The sequence below is a fragment of the Pteropus alecto genome, unplaced genomic scaffold (assembly GCF_000325575.1).
Source record: "Pteropus alecto unplaced genomic scaffold, ASM32557v1 scaffold39, whole genome shotgun sequence".
NCBI lineage: Eukaryota > Metazoa > Chordata > Mammalia > Chiroptera > Pteropodidae > Pteropus > Pteropus alecto.
The window spans coordinates 11709727-11732357 of record NW_006443568.1 but is presented as its reverse complement, the minus strand read 5'-3'; the positions used below and the strand labels follow the sequence as shown (position 1 = coordinate 11732357).

At 51.4% G+C, this 22631-nt stretch overlaps 1 protein-coding gene and 1 long non-coding RNA gene across 6 annotated transcripts in view; both read left to right on the top strand.

The window, feature by feature from the left end:
* The window catches only part of EPHB2 (EPH receptor B2), a 143288-nt gene that overhangs the window by 47256 nt on the left and 73401 nt on the right, over nucleotides 1–22631 (top strand). The window lies entirely within an intron of this gene.
* LOC112472948 lies at nucleotides 384–17761 on the top strand. The gene is made up of 2 exons (XR_003043855.1): nucleotides 384–2241; nucleotides 2624–17761. It is a non-coding gene; the product is annotated as an uncharacterized LOC112472948 (long non-coding RNA).

Here is a 22631-nt window from a genome sequence, read left to right as displayed (position 1 = left end):
ACACGTACTATCTCCCGAAACCCCACACCAAGCCCAGCCAGCAGGAACCGCCACCCCATTTTACAAGTGAGAGAACAGTTCAGAGAGGCAAAGGGGCTTGCCCAGACTCACAGAACATGTTAATTTACAGAATGAGCATTTAAACTCAGGAGCCCATAGACCTTGCCCACCCCTCCAGGCTGCCACGGCCAATGCCAATGTGAGTTTATTAGGTTTGTGTTTTTGGTATTCCTGCCAAGCATGGTGCCTGGCACATAGGTGCTCAGTGGGTGAATGGTGGCTAGATGGCTGGATGGATGGTTAAACTCAGTGCATCCATCCATCGACCAATTCTTTCTTACCTGGTGTCTTTTTTTTTTTTTTAAATAACAAACTGGCACCAACCTCTATCCTGCCAGTGAAGGCCATATTAAATATGAATTAATGTTTCAGCTCAGTTCTCATGAATACAAATGAGAAGGGTGTGTGGACCCAAGAGAGCAAGGAAAGACACCCAGTCTGCTTCCCACACCTGCCTGGACCTGAAAACACACGCTCACACCCTGACACACATGCATAGTCACACAGAGCCACTCGCTTTCACACCCTCCCTCACAGCTGGTGCCTAAGGCTAGGACAGCACTCACAGGACAGCCCCCTCGAGGGACCTCACCATCTCCCCGAGCTCCCCATCTTTCCAGCCTCCATTCCCCAGCTCCCTACCCCGACTCCCCCTGCTCTGAGCTGGGACCCCTTCCAGGCAGAGGCCTCTCTAGGCTCAGCCCTGGACCTGCCAACTCTCCCGCTGCTGCCTGCACACCCCTGCCCGCCCCTCCACTCCCTCTGAACTTGACTCCGCCTCCCCTTCCCAGTTTCTTCCTCTTCCCCGCTCTCTCCTTTTGTCTCTCCCTCCCCTCCTCCCTCTGTGTTCTCTTTCCTTTTCATGTCTCTTGGTGTCTCTACCTTGATCTGGCCTCTGGTCTCATTCCCGTCTGACTGCCCTTCATCCTGTGCTGTCTGACTGTCGTCTGACCGTCTGCCCTCTCGGAACCTCCATCCACCTGCCCCCTCTGTGTCCCTCTCTCCCAGAATGTCTCCAGCTCTCTTTCTCTCTCTCTCTCCCCACTACCCCTTATCCTTGCCCTTCCCCACATTCTTCCTTCAGGTCCTTGGCGAGTTGTGGGCTCCTCAGCCCAGACACTCAGGAGTCCAAAAGCAGCTCCCACCTTCTCTCTCAGGGGGCAAGGATGCACACCAGGGCAGCCGCCTCAGTCTCCTCACCGGCCAACCAGTGGACTCGTCCACCAGGCTGAGACACTCTCCTTGTTGCCAGTTTAATTGCTATACACACTTGTACTGAGCAGCCCCGTCCCCACATGGAGCCCGGGTGAGGCCTGGGTTGAAGCCAGCAAAGCTCTGGATCCACACAGCCCTGGTTCAGGTGCCCTCCACGCCATGAGCATGCACCTCCACCTCTGAGTCTCCATTTCCTCATCTGTAAAATGGGGACAGGAGAGTTGGCCTGAAAGGGCTGTGTTAGGTTCAGGTGAGCTAAAGCGGGCAGAGTGCCCGATGTTCTGTCTGACACACAGTCAGTGCCTAGGGGTGGATGTGGGTGACAGAAGATGTGGGCTCTGACCTCAGAGGACCCACAGCCCAGTGGAAGGCCGATGACTGCGAGTATCCACTCCCTCGGGCTCTGGGGAGCTATAGAGCCATGATCAGAGCCTTTTGGCCACAGAAGTCAGTACATGAGGGCAGACTGAGGTGCCAGGGGTCAGGAGTCATGGGGAAGAGGTCGGCCTCGGGAGGCTTTGGAGGGCCTCCGTCCTCCAGCAATGCTGGGGCTAGGCCTCAGCGGGAGCCATAGCTGGGGATTCGGCCTAAGGCCTGGTCAGCTTACAGTTTGTCAATCTAGGAGATCTTAAGCACTTGTGGTCTGCCCCTCTCCCTTCCGCCAGGGCTAGAGTCATGCAGGTTTGGATTGGCATCCCCAGCAGGTATGGGATGAGCCACCCTGCCTCCTCCAGAGTCCACATCATCCACCTGTCATCTCTGTCCCACGCTGGCCATAGGGGGCCTGACTTGTTCCGAATGAACGGACTTCAGAATATGGGTTCTGAAGGGCCAGAGTGGTCCTCTGGTGTGGCATTACCCCATTTCTGTGTCCTAGAGCCACACCCATCATCTCTGAGCCTCTGTTTCCTCATCAGAGCCTTTGAATAGATTACACGAGGGGCTGCAGCCCAGAGTGGGCATTGGGTAAGTGTCTCCCAACCTTCCTCAGTGCTCCTTATGGTGGAAGTTTCATACCTGCCCCTCCCCCCACGGCCCGACTTGGGCCTTCCCTTTCTGGAGCTGACCTCCCCTCCTACTGCATGAGAAGTCTGGCCCCAGGACGCTTGCGCCCTCCGCCCCCTTCCTCCACCTCCCTGCGACCACCCAGTCCAGCCAGCTGTGAGCAGCAAACCTCCCTCCCGCCCACCCTGGACCTAGGGGTCAGCAAGCCTTCGAGCGTGGGAGGGGGACAGAGACTGAGATTCTATCAGGTGGCGGGGGTGGGGGTGAGGGCAAGAATCAGGCAGGTGTGTGTGCATGTGAAGGAGGGGGGAAGGGAGCTTGCCAGTGCATATGTCCTTTCTAGGGGGCTGCAGATGTGTCTGAGGATCTGGGAGGCTGAGCCTGGTGAGAGAGAAGACAAAAGAATGGAGTGAGCTGAAGAAGCTGCCGGGTGGGAGGCTGGGCCCATTTGTATGCGGCAGGAGCAGGAGCCCAGCAAGGCGGCTCTTCAGAGGAGTCTTAATTCCCAGGGCATTGGAGGGAGCACTGCCATGTCCATGCCTGCGGAGCTCTCCCCAACACACCACCCTGCCCAGCCCTAACTGTACAGGTGGAAACCAATGCTGAGAAGCCACCCAACAAGTGAATGGCAGAGCTGGGACTAGAACCCTAGACCAATGTTCTTCCCATCATTCGAGTGCCTCTGGGGACCCCAACCAAGTGCTGAATTTGGTAAACAAAGGCACGAATCATGAGCGTTGATGTGTATAAAGTGCACTAGGCAAACATTTTATGATACCTCAGTAATCCTCACACAACCTGCAAAGCGTATGCCGTTTTGATCATCCCCCTTTAGAGATGGGAAAAGTGAGGCACAGAGAGGTGTCATACAGCTAGTAAGAGGCAGAGCCAGGGTTCAAACCCAGGCCAGCTGTTGCCAGTCTGTGCTCACACTGTACCACGCAGCCTCTTAGAATTCGAAATCCTTGAAACTCGGTGGCTGTTACATCTCTGTTCCTCCTATTCTGAGCACGGGCCAGGCACATAGCAAGTGCTCAGCAATGCTTGCTGAGTGAGTGAACGAATGAGAGAGAGGGGGGCTCCTCCAGAGGACATCTTCCCAGACCCCGGGAGTCCAGCTCTCTCAGCATGGTCCTACTGCTTGTTCTTGGCCCCCATCGCCACCCCCACAGGCAGGTGTTGGCCGTGCCCTCCAAGGGGCCAGGCCCCACAGGGACAAAGCCAGGGCCTCGCCTGGGCGGCGCAGCCCCAGCACAGGCTGAAGCTGCTAACAGGCTGGAAATCTCTTTTGTCAAAGCCTGCGCTGCCTTCAACCTCCTTTAATTAAAGACAATTAGTGCTTTCAGCCCCTCTGCACAGCTCAGCTCCCCTGTTTGCAAACACACAGCTGCGGGAGCTTTGTGGGCCCCCCCTCGCCGCCGCCCCAGCCCCGCTTCCCCAGAGACACACAGAGGTGCCTTTATTATCGGCACTCAGGCTGCAACACCAAGAGGTGGGCGCCTCTGCTGAAGGGAAGGAAGTATGGGAGCACTTCCCAGCAAGGCAGGGAAGCGGAGAGAGCTCAGGACCCTGGGGTGGCCTGGCACATGTCAGCCATGGGTCTCACTCTTCATGGAACAGCCTGTGGGCACCAAGTCCAGCTGGGGCAGCTTAGGGAGACGTGCCACCTTCCTTTCTTCCTTTCTGTCTTGGTTCTCTGAACCCTGCTTTGAATTCGAGCTGCCCATGTGTTTTCTTTCAGGACCTGATGCCTGATCTGGGCACTGCAGGGCTCTGAGTGCTACCTTAGGAAGGAAGGAAAGGGGAGAAATGGCTTTTACCGACCACATGCTGTGTGCTAGGACTCTCTCTCTGTGCAGCATGATTCTGAGGTTTCCCCATTTTATAGACAGATACTAAGGCTCAGAATGGCTCAGTAACTTGGACAAGCACGGCTAGGAAGTAGCAGAGCCGGCATACAAGACCAGGCCTTCTGACCTTAGCATACTAGTTGGATCTAAGCATCCTAGGAGCCTAACCTCTTAGAGGTCAGAAGGTTACCTTGTCTAGCTCCCAGCCTGCCTCAGCCCCTATGGACTGAGTCTGTGCCATGGGCCAGGCAATCTCTGGCACCTCTGGGTAGTGACAAGGACACGGACACAGTCGTGCTCTCCAGGAGCTCCTAGACGGAGGGAAGATACCTCAGACAGACCTGTGCACAATGGCAGTGCCCTGCCATAGCAGAAGGCACTACACATTTCTCTGGCAGCACAGAGGTGGGAGTTACTGCAGAGAGAGGCAGGCACATTTGAACTAGTACTTAGTGATGAATAGTTATTCTCACAAAAGAGGACAATGGGCAGGTGCATTCTAGGCAAAGGCCAGGGGTATAAAAGAAAAGCAAATTTCAAGAAACTTAAGCAGTTCAGGCAGGAAAGGGGTCATTGTACCCATCACAGATATGGGGACAGAGGCCCAGGTGGGCTGAGAGGCTATCTAAGGTCCCACAACAAGCAGTGCTGAAAAGAGCCTGGCTGGCCTCTGAAAGCAGTACTGCACCCACCTCCCCTTCTCAGCACAGCTCTAAAGTGGCATCGCTTTTGTGACTAGTTGATGAGAGTCTTTCCCATTGGACTTGACCAATGGGAAGCTGTATCTGTTTTTTGCTCACTTTTATATCCTGGGGCCTAGCCCCATCTTGGCACGGAGGAGGAGCTCAATAAAGATCTGCTGAGTAAATGAAATGTCCCAATGAAGGCATGAGATGGGCCTTCTGGCTGCCACTCTCCCTTCCTGGGCCCAGACAGACATCACTAATCCATCACCGCACTCTCCAGCCAGTCCAGAAGGACTGCCGGCAGACTGCTTAGAGCTGATGTGTGTGGTGAAATTTATGTCACTGCAGAGTCAAGTCCAGACTGACACTTTGCAGGTGAGAACTTCCAAGTAGGATGCTTCCAAATGGGGAGGAAGGGAACGATGATGATAATGGCTTAACGTTTACTGTGATTTCCACGTATTAGGCACAGTTCTAAGCTCTTAACATATATTTAATTCCCTATCACCCCTATGACATGGGTAGTATTCTTCCTCTCATCTCACAGAAGGAGAAGCAGAGGCACACACATCACTAACTTGCAGGGCCAGGATTCAAAACCAAGGAGCCTCGTTCCAGAGTCATGCTCTCAACTGCTACACATCACTGCTCCTCTATTGGTGTGGGACCTCCTGGCCCCCAGGGCTGGCCACCCCAAGGGCTGATGTGCATCCAGCCTTGCTATGAGGCCCTGGCTTCCTCCCCACCAATGGAGACCCAAAAGTTAGAGTTAGAGCTGACAGGGACAGGCTGGGCCTGGGATCCATCTGCCTTTCGGCAGCTCCGGGCCCACTTCCTCCAGCCTGGACAGCTTCCCAGTGGTGCCTCTGCAGGCCCTTTCAAGTCCCCTGGCACCCCCAGCCCCACTTCCTGCGACCCCTGGCCCCGGCCTGACCCGCTCCACTCAATTTCCCAAGATGAGTTGCAGAAGCTGCCGGGTCTGTGTGCAGAAACGGGAAAATTAACGAGCTGCTCCCTGGCAATTGGCGGTTTCCAGGCACCAGCTGGCCTGGAGTATTTACTCGGCACCCTCGGAGCAAGACAATTAAGTGGAGCTTAGGCCGGGGTGCAGAGATGTCTACAGATCAGACGGAAACCCTCCTAAGGTGTTTTTCCAAGGGATCAGTGCCTGAGAACAAGTTTTCAGGGAACGGGAGAATTTATTCATTCTTAATCATATATGACATATTAATACATATAATATATATTATATATATATTCATTTATTTAGCATTTACTATGTGCCAGGCTCCTTACTTGAGTTATCTTGTTGAATCCTCACCTTTTCTCTGCAAGGTGTCCATAGTTACTCTTATTTTATAGATGAGAAGACTGAGGCCCAGCAAGGTTAGAGACGTCTCTCAGGTAACACAGGGGAGCTGGGATTTACATGCCGGTCTATCTGACTCCAAGCTTCTGCTTCTTGTCATTGAACAAGTTTCCTTCCCGGCCTTTGAGCATATATAGCACTGTGTTAGGCACCAAGGATGAGCCAGTAGCAAGAGAAGACCCGGGGTGCGCTGTGCACCTACTCTGCGCCAGGCACAGAAAAGAGCAAGAGTATGAGATCCCTTCCCTGCCCTGAGAAGTTCAGTGTTAGAGGTATATGCTGTACGAGACATTGAGCCCAGGAAGGTCTGACCGGTTCAAATCGGTCCTGAAGATGGGGCAGGACTTCACTGAGGAAACAAACCTTGTTTGGGGCTTTGAAGGCTGAATAGGAATCTGCCAGATAAAGATGGGTCAAGGAGTATTCCAGGGGGAGAATTCAGCATAAACACTGCAGTGCTGTAGGTGCTAGGGAAGTAGCCCAGAGTTTAGTGTGATGTTTGGTGAGATCGTTGGGGTGGGGTAGGAGACGCAGAGCGGATGGTTAGGACAGATGGAAAAGGACCTCGAAGGCCTGGTTAAGCAGGTTGGACTGGGTTACTCTTGTGCCGGAGACCTGGGCACCAGCCAAAAAGAGGAGGCATAGGAGATGGGAGCGGGAGCCCGGATGCTGCCAACACCATTCTATGGCAGGAAACCGCCCAGCTCAGTAGGGGTCCCCGGTCCTCTGGCGTTGTCTCCTGCTCCCTGGCCTCATGGTGGTGAGGGGGAAAGAGGGAGTAAGCTGGTTGCTCAGCCTCTGAGTCACCTTTTCCTTGCTGTCTTCCATGTGCTTCAAATCCATCTGTCTTCCCCCACCTCCCAAATAAGGTCATTTTACTAATTCACTCTGTGACCTGGGGCAAGTCTCTTCTCTACCCTTAGGCTCTACCCAAAAGTTAAAGAAGGAACCAAACCAGAGGCCCTTAACCTCTGCCTCCCAAAGTTCTCTGAGAAAATGAGGAGAAAAGCTCTGCCTCTCGGGAGTTTCCCAGTGGGTGGGATGGGGGCAGGGAGTTCGAGGACTTCCTGTGACAACCAACTCCAACAGAGCTGTCAAGGCAGAAAGTTTATCTTCTAACCTCTCTGCTTCCCCATCCCCCCGCCCCCCACCATCCAGGCCCCATCTTACTCCTCATCACCTACTCGTCCTTGAGGTGTCACTTAGTCCCTGTCATCCCACCCCCAAGGCTGGAAAAGCTCAAATGGGGAACTTTCAGACATCCTGACCTACCAAATAGGGTATATATTTATGCAGGGGTCCTGGCAACCCCCAATTCCCCTCCCCAATTCCACCCAACTCACTGACAGCCCCTAAGTGGCCTCTTATTAAAATGTCCTGTTCTCTGCCTTTGAGGGTAAGGTGACAAGGGCCTAAACTGGGTTGTCGGAAGAAACAAACAGGGTCTGGTCTCAGCTTGACAGTCCACTTGCTGTGTGACTCAGAGTGAGTTCCTTGCCGTCTCTGAACCTCTATTTTCTCATCTGTACAATGAGGGGGGTTGGATAGGTGAATGGTTCTTAGCTCCATGTTGGTCTGAGGAAGAGCCCAGCCATCCTGTGCTTTGAGCACTGCTGATACAGGAGATCCCCGAGGGCCAAGTTCAGCTCCAACACTTGTGAACTTTGCTTCTCCTTTGACCCGGGTTTGACCCCTCATGCCCTGGCGATCAGGACCACAGAGCCCTTCAGCATCAGCCCCATCAGCCCGCCACACTTGGGATGTTCAGACCAGAATGTCACCTTTTCCCCTCACTTTCACTGTCAATGTGGCTTTTCCTGAGCCAGTCCATCCTCGTGGGTGGCCTGGGTGAGATAAGGGGCTAAAAATAACCCTGCCTGGGCACTGGGGACAGAGGGCAAAAACTGTGTACAGGAGGCCAAGGGGAATGAGCCTGCAGAGTCAGACTGGACCTTAAATCTCAGCCCCTGCCCCGCTTATCTGTGTGGTCCTGGACAAGTCAGTTCACCTCTGGGCCCTGGATATTTGTGAAATGCAGGCATGGCACCAACCTCTCCCAACATTGGGAGGAAAGTGAAATATTAGAGAATTTAGGCACCACCAGTCAGTGTCATCTTGCCCCAGAAGTCCTTCCTGGCTTGGGAGAGAAGATTTCGAAGCTACAGTCTTGTGGGGGTCAGGGTGGGAGGTGCCCAGAGCCTCTTGGGGGCCCCCGGCCCACCTGGGGATTTTCCGATCAGTTTCTACTTGTAGTGGGCAGCAGTGATGTCGGTGAAATCATGGAACACGTTTTGTAAGAAAATTCATAAGGAACGGATGGAGATGGAAATTATGAGCCCTTGGAAACCAGAGGGAGAAGGGGTTGTGAGGTTGGTGCTCAGAGGTGCCAGACCCACCCGATTGAGTCGGGGGTGGCGGTCTTTCAGAATGAAAGAAGTTGGGAGCAGGGGCTGTAGAGAATGCGATGGTGTTGCCAGTGAAAGCAGTAGGACTGTCCAGGCCCAGCCAGCGAAGGAGAGGGATGTGGCACCAAAGTAAGAAGAACGTTCCACGTTGCTAGTCGCTGGCCTCAGCTTCTCTGACCCTTAGTGTCCTCACCTGTGAACAGGTGTGCAACAATTGTGAGGATTAAAGGAGGCCTAGGGCCAAGCCTGGCGTTGCAGGGCTCCACGAACAGTAGCATCTTCATCAGGGGTGGGAATGAAAAGTTGCTGCTCACCCCATCTGAGATTCTGCCAGCACCCTGTACCCAGCAGGAGTTGGGTGAGTGTTGGCAGAATGGCCAGATTGATGCATTGTTAGATGGATGGACAGAAAAAGAGATGAATGACTACAGGCTATACTCCCTGGGCACAGGCACTTAAATCTGCGTTTTATGTTTTTCTTCTATTATCCACAAGCCCCTAGCCAGCAGCTAATATCTAGTAGTACCCTTTTAATTAATTATTTGTAATTTATTATAATTAGGCATATTATATTAGGTACTAACATAATGGTTCAATATTGTAATCCATTATAGTTCTTTAATTAATGTCCACCACCTACCTACTACTTTTTTGTTTACAAAGCACATCTACACTTATCAACTCTCTTCATCCTCACAACCTGTCAAGCAGGTCCTTCTGTTTTTCAGATGGGGAAATCCAAGCTCTGATAGGTTGAGTAATTTGTCAAAGGTCACACAGCTCATAAGTGGCAAAGCCAGAATTCAAACTCAGGGTCTTTTGTCATTGTGGGGCATTCATTTCCTATTGGAGTGGATCATTCTGGGTGGGACATTTTAGACAGTTTGGAGCCTGACATGAAGGTATAGAGGAGAGGAGAGAGGCATTAGGGGTGTGATCAAGAGAAATGGGGTGAAGTTGGGCAACTCAGAGATCAAAGGCTGAGGGTAGGGACAGCTCTAAACCTATTCCAGGGTGTGGTTTAGCTCCCTGTGGAGACATGAAGGGCCTATGCCACAGGAGGTCGACCTAGAGACTGACATTTGGGATCGGTGCTGGTGGTAGGAGGGCCAGCTAGAAGGCAGCAGCGGGCACCACAGGCCTCGGTGGATGAGTAGACATGCCCACATTTTCCTGGATAAAGTGCACGGGTGCTGGCATCACTGTCCACTGGCCATGTGACCTCAGCAAGTGACTTCAACCCCTGGAACTTGGTTTCCTTCTGCACAATGAAAGCTGCAATGAGAGAAGTCAGAGGGTCTTCACCTCCAGAGCCCTTAGCACAGGAGCACTCGGGGCTCCATGGTTGGTCTTCCTATCAGGTACCAGTATTCTATTCCACTTCCAGCCCCTTCACCTTCCACCCTGAAATATGACCCAGCACTCCCTAGACCACACCCCTAGGTCTGAGGTTCAGAAAGAATAGTCACCATGTGTATACATTTGGTCTTATTTATTTACTGAGGACCTACTGAACGCTAACCTTGAGCTGGGCTTAGCGAACATAGTGCACAGTGTCAGTTACTCAAGCTTGGGAAGCAAGTAAATAGACTATTGCAGTTCAATATGCTGAGGGCACTATGCAGGTAGACATTCAGGGCACAGTGGGAGCAGGAGGAAGGGGCCCCTGATGCTGCCAAGAGTAGGTGGCCCTATGCTCCTCTGCAGCGGTGATGCTGAAAAGGAGAGGTCAATGGAGGAGAACTGGCATCTGCTTTGTATCATGCTATCTTTTCTATCCATTTCTCAGTCAGGCAGTGAAATGTCATTATTATATCCTCCTCATTCTCACTTTACAGATGAAGACACTGAGGCTCAGAGAGGTGAGTGAACTTGCTCAAAGTCACACAGCCAAGAAGCTGTGGTGCATCTACTTCCAAAGCTGCCAAGGTTGGGTAGGTGGGCCAAGGAAGAGCCCGAGGATAGTGTGAGGAAGCAGGAGCTCAATCCTAGCAGCCCAGAAACAGCATCCTCGCCAGGCCAGCCAAAGCCACTGGCAGCCGTGCTTTACAAGGCGCGGGGCTGGCCTGAGATATTTTGCCTCACAAATGCACGCTGGCTCATCTGGGGTGAGTTTGCGCCTTTATGAGTGTTCTTCAAAAGCCCGGCTCGGCTCCATGGCTGTCACCATGGAAACGGCTCTGGGTGGCTGAAACCGACCGCCCTCCGTGACCACGCGTGAAGGCTGCCAGGTGCTGGGGCCAGGGCCACGCTGAGTGGGGCACCCGTAGAGGCCTTTCGTGAGACACTTAAGGACAAGGAGGTGGGGGTTTAAATCCAGGTCCCATGTAAAGTGAAAAGATGAAGTCCCTTTCATTGGCATCAGAGCCCCATGGGCTGGGGGCTCCTCTCTCAGCACCCTGTGTGCCTTTCCCCAGCCCTCCACCCTCGGGATCTGGATAGGCTAAAACCAGGCAGTGTGGGGGAGGAGGGACTGGATTTGAATCCTAGAGACTGGCTGCACACCCACACTCCCTAAAACTCTCACCCCAAAATCCCATTTTGTAATTGCAGAAACCAAGGCCCAGAGAGAAGTGATTTGCCCAAGGTCACCCATCAAAGTGGAGGCCAGATAAAGCCTTTTTGCCCCCTGCTCTGAGTCCAGTGCTCATTCCAGGCCACCATGAAGCTGCTCAGTCAGACCCGAGGTGTGACTGGGCTCCACTTCAGGCCAAGGCCAGGGTGTAGCCAGGCCACATTCGGAGGAGGACTTGCCGGCTACGAAGACGGCCTGAGCTTCATGTTGGCCCCCAGCCTTTCTTGGCTTTCAATTTTGGTCCAACTCTCAGGGGCTGTTCAAAGATTCCAAAGGCATTTGAACATTTTGGAAGCAATTTGTCAGTCCTGGAAGCTGTTTGGAGGCTCCAAAAACGATTTAAATGTTCCAGAATCTGTTGGCTTTGCAAAGGCTGTTGTTCATGGTTTCCAGAGTGGTTTGAGGTCCCAGGTGAAGATCCCCAAGGAGGTGTGGGGGTACGGGGCCAGAGCATGCCGACAGCTCTGGGTGGCACTGGAGGCGGAGCTCCGGGCAGCGAGTGCTCCCTGCTTTCTCCTAGGACTCGGCCTGTGAAGCCATCAAGTCCATCAGGGCATCTGCTATTCCGAGGAGCAGAAGATGTATGGGCGTTGGCAGCAAAGGGAACCCAGCTTTACCATTCACAGGCTATGTGACCCGAGGCCAATTACTTAACCTCTTCAGGCCCCCTTTACCTCCTTCTGTAAAATGGGGGTAATAGCAACTCTTCTGCAAACCTGGCCACCTCCCCCCACCCCCACCACCTCAGCTCAGGTGTTCGTGGGATTAGTCAGAGAACACATCCCTCCATGGCTGATTAACAACTTCTCAACTGCTCCTGGGAGTGGATTTGGGGGTCTCTATCCAGGGTGGAAGCCTAACCTACAGTAATTGGCCTGCCAGCCCTCCTCAGACAAGCTCTCCCTGACCCTGAGTCCCATCCCTACCATGTCCTGTCATGAGGGAGGAGCCATGGGCTGGTCTGAAGGCCCTGGTTAACCAGAAAGCCCATACCTGCACATGCCCCCATGGTCATAGTACTGTCATAGTACTGGTCCTGCCCTTTCTGGTCATAGTACTGTCCTGCCTTTTGCCTTTTTCATATTCCACTACCATTCCCCATATTCCTCCCTCCAGCCTCATCATTGGCTCAACTACCCTATCCATACCCACCTGTACCTTATGTCTTGAATTTGCCATTCCCTCCATCTGGAATGCCTATTCCCACTCTGACACATGTACATGTGCATGCACGTGTGCACACACATGCACACCATAGCCTTCCTGGATCCCCTTGACCTCTAGCCCCCACTGCCTTGCTCATGTCACTGACCAGAGTGGTACAGTCCACTATCTAGGTCTGTTAGCTCCTAGGCTGAAACTCTTGCTACCTAGTGACTCCCCACAATACCAGTATGGGATGGTCATAGGTGTAGTCAGACAGACCTAAGGCCTGGCTGGGCCTCTTATCTGCAGTGTGGCCTTGGGCAGGCTCATAGCTAGACCTCCTGAGCCTCAGTTTCCCCCCCTCTATAAAGTAAAAATGATAAGCCATGCTCCGCCTGACTCCCAGAGTGGTTGAGGGTCAAATAAGGTGATGATAAGAACAAGGCATACAAACTCCAAAGTGATGAGGCCTGTGGTGGCTGAGTGATTTACCTAAGGTCATCTGGGAAGTTGGCACCAAACCAGGACCTCAGTTCAAGGCTCCTGTGAGGGCACTGATGAGGGCTTCAACCCGTGGAGCCCCGGACCATACTAGAGACCTGTCTGGGAAGTTTTGCTTTACTGCAACTCCCTGACCCACTTGCGGAGCTGCAGGCTGGCAGGCTGGCTGCCAGCTGAGGTGATCTACTGGCAGCTGACTGATGCGCTAAATGCATCGTGCCTTCTGGAAGACAGGAAGATCGATACTGTAGGTGGGCAGCTTCCCTCAATGCCACAGTCAACCCCCAAGGGTGGGAATGGGCCAAGAATAAATACAGCCAGGCCCGCTCCCTCCACAGGGTCAGTCCCGGCCAGGCCGGAATGATGTAGATTTGATGGGGCCACCTGTGGCATTATCATTGTCATCATCATCATACCAAGCAACATTATTGTGCCACTCACTGTTCTAAGTTTGTTGTTGGTTTGTTTTTAACATATGTTAACTCTTTGGAACCTTGCAAACACCCTGTGAGGCAGGTGCTGATATTATCCCCATTTTACAGATGAAATGTGCTACAGAGAGGATTAATGACTCGCCCAGGGTCTCACAGCTAGAAAGTATCCCGGCCAGGATCAGAGCCCATGCAATTGCTAGAATATTCTGCTGCTTTTTCAGTTATACAGAAGATTGTGGCCACCCACCCCACACACAACCACGGGCTCCTTCCTACTCATAATGCCCACTCAGGGCCTTGTCTCCAGCCCTCTCTGTGCTCTGCTCGTGGGGCTTTGGCTCTTGAGCTATTATTATCAGGGCTTAGAATGTGCTTGATCCAGGTGCTCCTTGACAGGACGGGGGAAGCACCTCCCCAGAAGGTACTCATGCTTAGCCTCATCCTGCTAGAGCTCAGAACGAGCAGGGTCAAGGTGGGCCTGGTGCCCATGGTCACTCTGGGCATGGGAAACCGCCCTCTCCCCACCCTCTTCCTGGCTGGCTTGAATTCTCAGGAGCCTAAACTCTGGACTGGAGTGGTCTCATTCTCACTGCCCATCTGCCAAAGGATGGCATACCCGTAGCCACAGATGGGCCGGCCTGAGGTTTTGTCTACCCCATCCCTCACCGGAGAAACCCAGCCTCAAACTTCCTGGGGTTAGAGTGGGAGTGGGGACAGATGGTCAGGGCACAAGATGTGGAGCTGCTGAGTGTCGAGGGCCCAGCCCTTTGATCTTCTCCCTAAAGGGCAGCTCGAGTGGTAGGAAATGTGTGGGCTTTGGGTTAAACCCATCTGGGCCCCTCCTGGCTGTGTGACCTTGGATAAGACACTTAACCTCTCTGAGCCTCAGTCTATCACCTCCCTTTTACCTTTCTCTGATCCAGGTGGCCTGTCTGCATTCAAGGTCATTGTGCTCATCTCTTCAATCCCTCAAGTCCAGTATACCTGGCCAGCCCCCCATGGTCTGTTCCCTCAGTCTCACCCCCAAGTCATCCTCCAGTCCTCCTTCACCCTTGTGCCTGCCATGCAGCAGACACCAATCCTGTTTAATTTCCCTCCTAAATATCTGAGAAGTCATCTCTTCTTCAGGCCACCCTACTTCCCTGTCTTGGTCCAAGCCTTGTCGTCTCTCTTCTGGGTTTGTGCAGCAGCCTCCTGACTGTTCCCCGCCTTCCCCCTTTTCCATCAATCCATTCCCCTCTGGCAGTTCCACTACCATCTTTCTAAAATGGAAATCTGGCCATGGTATGTGTCTACCTAAGACACATTCTGATTGCACACGAGACAAACCTCAAACTCCATCCCATCCTATGAGGCAGGCCCATCGCCGTTGGGCCCCGGCCTCTTCTTCCCTTAGCACCCCTCGGCCTCCAGCCGCCCTTCGGCTTGCATGTGCTTGCGTGGTCCTACCTCTAAGCCTGCGTACATGCTGTTCTTGGGGCCTAGAATTCCCTTCTTTCTTCATCCTCCTCCTCACCATCTGTCTAACATCCATTAATCCTTCAGGTCTCGGTTTTGGTGTCATCTTCGGAAACCCTTCCTTAACCACCACTCCCCAAGACTGGAATATCGGCCACCCTGAGCTCCTCACACACCCTGTCCCAGCAGCTGTCCCTCTGAATAGTCATTGTCTATTAACACGTCTCCCAACCCACTAGGTGGGGTCTCCATGCCCAAGCTCAGAAATGGCCCCAGTAAGTGAGAGCGAATGTCCCTTTCACCCCACTCCAGCTCCTCCTGACTCAGGGTAAATCTCACTTCCCAACTCACCAGACAGCTAGTCAAGTTCGAGTCCCAGCTTTCCCAGGGCTGCACAGTGAGACTGCAGGCCAGTGCCTCCCCGTCTCTGTGCCTTAGCCGCCAAGCAATAAGTCAAGACTGACCTAGATAACTTCGCAGGGCCCTATTAGCCCTTTAGTTCCACGGCTTGAACTCCCAGAAGATTCCTTGCTCGCTGCTGGCCTTTGTATCTTTGAAACCCCGTCTCCAGCCACCACTTCTCACAACCTCTGTTTGGGCCTCTCTGGTGACACTTTCTCTCCCTTTCTGCCTCCAGATTTACTGTGAAGACTGAGGCCCCCTTTATACAACTCCAGATCCAGGTCGAAGGGCAGGCCCAGAGCCTCCCCAGTCCCCCTACCCATCCTCCTGTCAGGGGACCCACCATCTGCACAGCCCCAGTAGAGCCATTAACTCACCATGAGTCAAACGAAGCTATAAATAAGTAAAAGGGCGAGGGCCCCAAGGGGGCTTGACCTCAGCTGGCTGCCCCGTCTCTGGCCAGATCTGGGGTCTCGACTGCCCCAGGATGGACTCAGCCTGACAGATCTTGACGTGTCATCACTGTCCCCAGAGAGTGATGGGTAAATCACCAGGCCTCTCTGGCCCCCATTAGTGTCAGTAATTGCCAATCAATTTCCTGGGATCCTGGTGGGGAGGAGGCCTCTGGGTGTCTCTGGTGGGGAAACCAGTCTAATGACTTTTATTTGGATTGCTGCAAATTGATTGTTTTTTTTTTTTAATGGAGCCTTGGTTTTCCTCCTTGCATCCTAACCACCCCCTCAGGGGCAGTTAGGCCAAAAGATGAGTGATAGCATGACTTTACTCTCCAGAAGAGCTGAGACCAGGCTGCGTATACCCACAGCAGTCCTGTATTCTCTATTCAACAATTTCCGAAGTGACAAGCCACAGCACTCATTTGTCCAGCAGTAACCCCACCCTAGGCCCTTCCTGAGGTTACCAGGTTGAAACCTCGCAGCAACCCTAATGTGATGTGCATCAACAGCCATAGGGAAAAAAAATGAGAAACAATGAGGCAGGCTCAAAAAGGTGGCAAGGCTTGGCTAAGATCACACAACTAGTAAATGGTAAAGTTGAAATTTGAACCCAGCTCTTTCTGGCATCAAAGCTTTGGTCTTCCCATTCTTACATGTACCTCCCAAAGTGTCATATATATAAAGTGACGATGATTCCCCTAAAAGCCAGAAAACTGTAGGAGTCACAGCTTTCACAGAGCTCCCAGGGAAGAGATTAGCTGATGATAATAATAATAATGGCAACAATAGCTATTATTTACTGAGCCCTTTATTATGAATCAGAGACTGTGTCAATAGCTTTACATCTATATTTCATTTCCTCCTTAGAACTATGCTGGGTAGTAGACATTATTATAACCATTCCACAGATTGGGAAACTGAGACTCAAAAGTTAAGTGACTCGCATAAGATTGCTCAGATTGTTAGTGGTAGAACTGGATTCAAACTAGGTATATTTGAATCCACAGCATGTGTTTTTAATCATCTGTTCCTGATGGTATTGCAAGTGACAGAAAACCAAATGACAATGACTTAAACAAGATAAGAGTTTAGTCCCCTCTCAACTAAATGAAGTCCAGATGTAAGAAGTCCAAAGCTGATATTGAGGCTTCACAAACACAAAGGTCCGAGGCTCCTTCTATCTTAGTCTCACGATCTAAGTTGGCTTCTAGAGCTCCAGCCATCACATCCACATTCCAGCCAGCAAGAAAGAGGAAAGGATAAAGATAGACATGCGCCTTTCTTTTAAGGCCACGTCCCAAAAATTACACCTACCGTTTTTGCTGACATCTCCTCGGCCAGAACTAAATCACATGATGATATCCATCTGCAAGACAAACAGGAAATGCAGACTTCATTCAAGGAGGCCATATACCCAGCCTAACATCAGGGGCTATTATTAAGGGATGAGGAGAGGTCAGATATTGGGATAATCATCAGTGACTTCTATTAGCATCACTCTAAAATGACCCTCTAGATGTATAGACAGAATTTTACAATGCAGTCTGGTGAGTCACCAAGCCCAGCTTCCTGGTATCCAGAAGAGGAGCTTGAGGCCCAGAGAGGGGAAATAACTTGCCCAGGATTGAACAGAAAGTTGGGGCAGAGCCAAGTTCAGAAGCTTGTCTTAGTAATAAAACCCAAGCTCTTGGCACAACATCCTCTGTCCCTCCAATATTCTGGGACTTTTTCTGGTTCTTGGATTATTCCTCTCACTTTTCCATTTTCCTCTCTCCCTTTCTTGGGCCTTGGGTTAGTGGCACTTTGGATGCTGCTTTTAGCCCCTGGGTTGAGTAACGGAAGTCTTTATTCTGTTCCTAACATCTATACTAAAGGTGTCTGACCTTGGCCCTTGCTATTCTGATCTGAGGATCTTGAAGGTCTTTTCTGCTCTGACAGTCAGTTTATGAGGTACTCGGAAGCTAAGGGCAGCTTTTGCTTAGCAAATGTAACCCTAGTGCTAATAGAAGTTCATATTCTTCTGCCTATGAGGCTCTAAGGCAGTACTTGTGAGAGGGGAGGACACTGTGGAAGGGGCAATGGATCATGGATGAGGAGTAATGGATAACATCCTTGGATGAAGCTGGGAGAAAAGAATAATATTTGTTAGGCATTTACGATGTACCAGTTACCATACTACAATAAATGTAAATAGACTATACCTCCTTATTAATAGACAATGATTCTTAGGGTTAAAAAATAGAATAATTCCAGCTTCCTGCTCTTTAAAAAAGCAAAATGATGAAGGATCAAAGGTAATGGGATGGGAAAAGGCCTACTGAACAAAGCTAAAAAGAAATTTAAAAATAAAGGCAGGTAGTGAAAGCAGAAGTGGCAATATCATTATCTCTATTTCACAGCTGAGGCTCAGAACAGTAAGGTGACTCACTCGAGGTTATGTCATCCCTAAATGGCAGAGGCATGATTTGAACCCAGGTCTTTTCTCCTAAATTCGAGCTCCTCTGGGAATGTCTAGTTGCTTCTAATAAGGCCAACCAGTGTTGTGACCTTGACCTCATGGGATACTAGTCTGGAGCCAGGTGCCTGCTGTTACAGAGAAAGGATGGAGTGAGTGAAAAAGAGAAGGCCGAATCGGCCCACGGAAACCAGCACTAGGCAGGGCATATACCGGCCTCTGGGCCAGATCCTGGACCGACTCCCAGAGTGCCTGCCATGCCCTACTCTGGCCCACTCTCAGCTGGTTCCAGCATAGCTCCAGGCCCAGCACCCACAAAGCCCTACACCTCTCCTTTCCACTTCCCACTCTCATATGGAGGCCAGGATGAGGGAGGACCCGTCCCACAGAGCCACATCGCTGAGTTCATGTTTAGAAGAGAGCCCCCTCTACCTGGCAGAGGATGGCAGGCCCAGAGGCTTCCAGGGAACAGTCTGGCAATAGTCAGGACCCAGTCCCAAGCTGAAAATCACTAAGGCCTATATGTACCCCAGCTAGTCCCAGAGCAAGAGCAAAAGTAGGGCCCGAGGCATGTCCTTATTGTTTCATAGGAAACTGGGCAGGGGACCTGGATCCAAATCTTAACTCTGCTACATCCTCTGTACACAGTAGGATCCAGTCACACCCCAGCCATACAGACGCCCCTCCACCCTGCACACATACACATGGTTCCCCGAAAGCACCCTCAGCTGCCTCACTTCTCTAAGATTTGTGCACACAATAGAACATGCAAACAGAGGTTAGCTAACCTCCATGCAGCTAATCCTGCCCATCCTTCACAACTCAACTTGGGTATCACCTCCTCCAGGAAGCCTTCACTGATGCCTTCTACTTCTGTATTATAATGTATAGAACACTGGGATGTTCTATTCACTTATGCGTTTATTTACTTTGGTGTTCTAGTCACTTGTGTGTCTCCCCAACCATCACCATGGATCTTGATCTGAGGAATGGAGATGGGCTTTTAGGAGGTTTATAAACTTAGTAAAGTCACTCACAAAATGTTTTCTATATATGAATATGTACATTTGGGGGAGCAGCTGTAATAACTTTCATCAAATTCTCTTGAGAATTACTGCCCTAGACTATGATGCTCTTATAGTTAGGAACTGCATCTGTCACTGTATCTTCAACTGATATGTAATAGGCAGGCAATACAATAAATATTAATTGAATGAGTGTTGGATGAATAATTTGATGAATGACCTTGGGCAAGTAACTTCACTTCTTTCAATCTTGGTTTTCTCATCTGTAATGTGGGGGGTGAGAGTAGGGATCCAACTGTCTACACTATTCTTCATATCTGTATTCCCTCTCTAGTACCTTGCATAGTACCTGACGCATAGTAAGTGTTCAGTAGATATGTATGAGAGGGATGGATGGATGGGTGATTTGTTAGGTAGACAGAAGAATCAGTGTTTAGATGAATGAATGATGGCGAGTGACTGCTGTATGTGAAGATTCAGTAGAAGTATTGGTAGGGTCATTGGATACCTGGATAAATTAGTGGATAGGAGGGTTGGTTGATGGATGGGTTAATAGAGTGAATGGATGGACAAACGTCTGGATGAATGACTAGATGCATGATCAACAAAGGAAAGGATGGATGGGTGGATAAGTAGGTGGGTTTTTGATAAAAAGATTAGTAGATAGGTAAAATATGATGAATATATGACTGGATGGACCGTAGATGGATTTGTGAATGGATAGGTAGATGGATGGTTGGTTGGTTGGTTGGTTGGATGGATGGATGGATGGATGGATGGATGGATGATGAATGGAAGGGTAAGCACATGGAGGGATGGGTGGGTAGATGGATGAATGGATGGATGGATGGATGCATAGATGAATGGAAGGGTAAGTGCATGGAGGGATTGGTGGGTGGGTAGGTGGATGGATGGATGGATGCATGCATGCATAGATGAATGGAAGGGTAAGTGCATGGAGGGATGAGTGGGTGGATAGGTGGATGGATGGATGGAAGGATGGATGGATGGAAGGATGGATGGATGGAAGGATGGATGGATGGAAGGATGGATGGATGGAAGGAAGGAAGGAAGAAAGCACTGGAGGGAGGGAATAAAAATGACCTCCATCTATCCCAGGCTGGAGTGTGATGAGGCTGGGACAGGAGTTCCCTGTGTGCAAGTCTGGCTTGGAGAGCAGATAAGCCGCCTTTCTTTCAAAGCTTCTGTGTGTTGGGCCTTAGCTGAGCTCTTCCTTCTCGTGAGTCCAGGGTCTCTCTGTCAAGGTGCCAATACTCAGAAACTGATGTAGGAGGGAGACAAAAGGAGTGGGCAGATACTAGAGCCAGAGGGAGGGAGGGAAGATGGGTGGGGGCTGGGACTGCCACTGGGCAGCCGCCCCTGTTTACTTAGCTCCGGAATGAAGCCCCGGAGAAGGGTTGTTCATATTTCTCTCTTGAACAGGGAGCTGACATTAATGAACAGCTAATTAACATCTTGGAGTGCGATGGTTCCAGTGTCAGTGTCCCTAATTAGTCTCGCGCTAATCTGCTTTAATTAACTGTCCCTGTCGTGGTTTTAATTTAATTTTCAGCTCCAGCCCAGGATGGCAGCCCTCTGAGCATTCTGTCCCAGAGAGCCTATGGCCAGGGCAGGGTGGGCTGGCCAAAGCCTGGTTCCTGGAGGCATTGCCAGGCATCCCAGGGCTGGGCAGAGAGCCTGGCTTCTCCCTGGCCCTGGCAGCAGGGAACCCTGAGAGAACCCTCTCAAGGGAGTGTTCTCGTGTTATCAGTTGCTTCCAAAATATTCATGTCAGGAGCACAGCCTGTGACCGTGCCTCATTCTCAGGCAGGCCCCATAAACTGTCCATACCTTCTGGACATGAGCTCTGGGTTCAGAAAGACCTGGATTCGTGTCCTAGTTCTGGCACTTTCTAGCTGTGTGACCTTAGGAAAAGCACTTGACCTCTCTGATCCCCTGTGAAACGGGACTGATAGTCTAGGTTTGGTACCCTGCTCCCACCAGCGATGCAGTTTTTCAAGGGTGATCTGCACACCCAACTCCCTCATGGTTCAGGCAGAGCAAACATGGTGACGATCACATTTCGGTCAGGAGTGGAGAGGACTGAAAGGATGAGAAAAGTGCTGGACGGGAGTCAAGACGCCCAGGTCCTAGTCCCAGCTCTGTGACTGCCCCCGGGTCTCTCAGCCTCTGTGGGCTTCTGCCTGCTCCCATCCGCAAGTGAGAAGAAGCAGGGGAGGGGAGAGCAGGATGCTCTCGTAGTCCCTTCATGCTCCGACTGGAGTTGGAGAATGGGTATGCAGCCCATTCTCAGAGAACCCCAAATACAGAACAGGTGGGACTCTTCGGCACTAGGGCCACCCCAGGAGTCAGTTGAGGCCTCTGAATTTTGCGAGGCAAAGCAGGTGCCACCTGGGAGGATATGGCTGCCTCAGTTACAAAGTCCTGTTGCAGGTAGAAAACAAATCTACATGCTTGCCCTGTGGCAGCAGCCAAAGAAGCATCTGCCAGGAGAGTTTGACAAATGAGGATCACCTGAAGGAAAGCTGGCCGGTGGCAGGAGTAGGGGAGAGGTAGGGAGAGCCTGGAAGCTGAGTCAGGACCCCTCGGCCACCTTGTCTTAGATGGAAGCTAAGAGCATAAGGCAGGGGTGAGGGCTGAGGCTCAAGAACAGAGGAAGCCAGCTCTGAGGCATGGGTGCCAGCTAAGGAGTTTAGCTGTAACCCGAGGGCACTGGGGAGCCATGGCAGGGTTCTGAGCAGGAGTATGGCACGGTCAGATAATCGGCAACTGACAGGGAGTGGGCGGGTGAACTGAGTTAAAGAGACTGGAGGCAGGAATGGCTGTGATGGGGCTGCTGTCCTACACATGGCAGTGCGGTCTTGCACAGGTGGAGCAGGCTCAGCGAGACTTCCGGAAGCCATGAGCTAATGTATGTAAAGTGAGTGCACCGTGGCCTTGGACTTAATGAATGTTTGGAGTTTCTTTGTGGCACCAGCTCTAGGGCTATATCTCACACTTTCTCCAACTGCACCTGCACACCCCGGGATGGGGAGGTCCCAGATGTATTTTCAGGGGCCAAGGGATTCTAATAGAATTTAAATGTCTGTGTTTAGATTTAATGCTGATCTAAAAAAAAAAAATTTGTTTTGACTGCTTCTAAAGCAACGCTCATTTCACAGTGGTGTCCCACAACGGGGAGGCATCCTGGTTTCCCCCCCTGGCATTTGAGGTCTCTCCAAGGTCCACGAAAGAATGTTTCCCTTTCCTGAGGGCCCGAGCCTTGTCCAGCTCTGAGAAATGCTATCTGACCTGCCTTCCCCCAGGATGGCAAGCTCTTCAAACACTGAATCCATTTCTGGCTCATCTTAGCATCCTCACGGCCTGACACAGGTCTGAACTCAGAGAGGGTTTATGCATTGAGGTGAGTTCTCTCTACAGACATGTCACAGGCCCCCTTCCCCTGCCTTTGACCTCCAGTTCATCTTTGTTTTCAGTCCATCGGAGCCAAACCAGTTTTTCCTGAAATTCTCAGTAAATCAGAGTGGAATTCAGAGCTCTTGCCTCATCCCCCAACCCCTCTACCCACC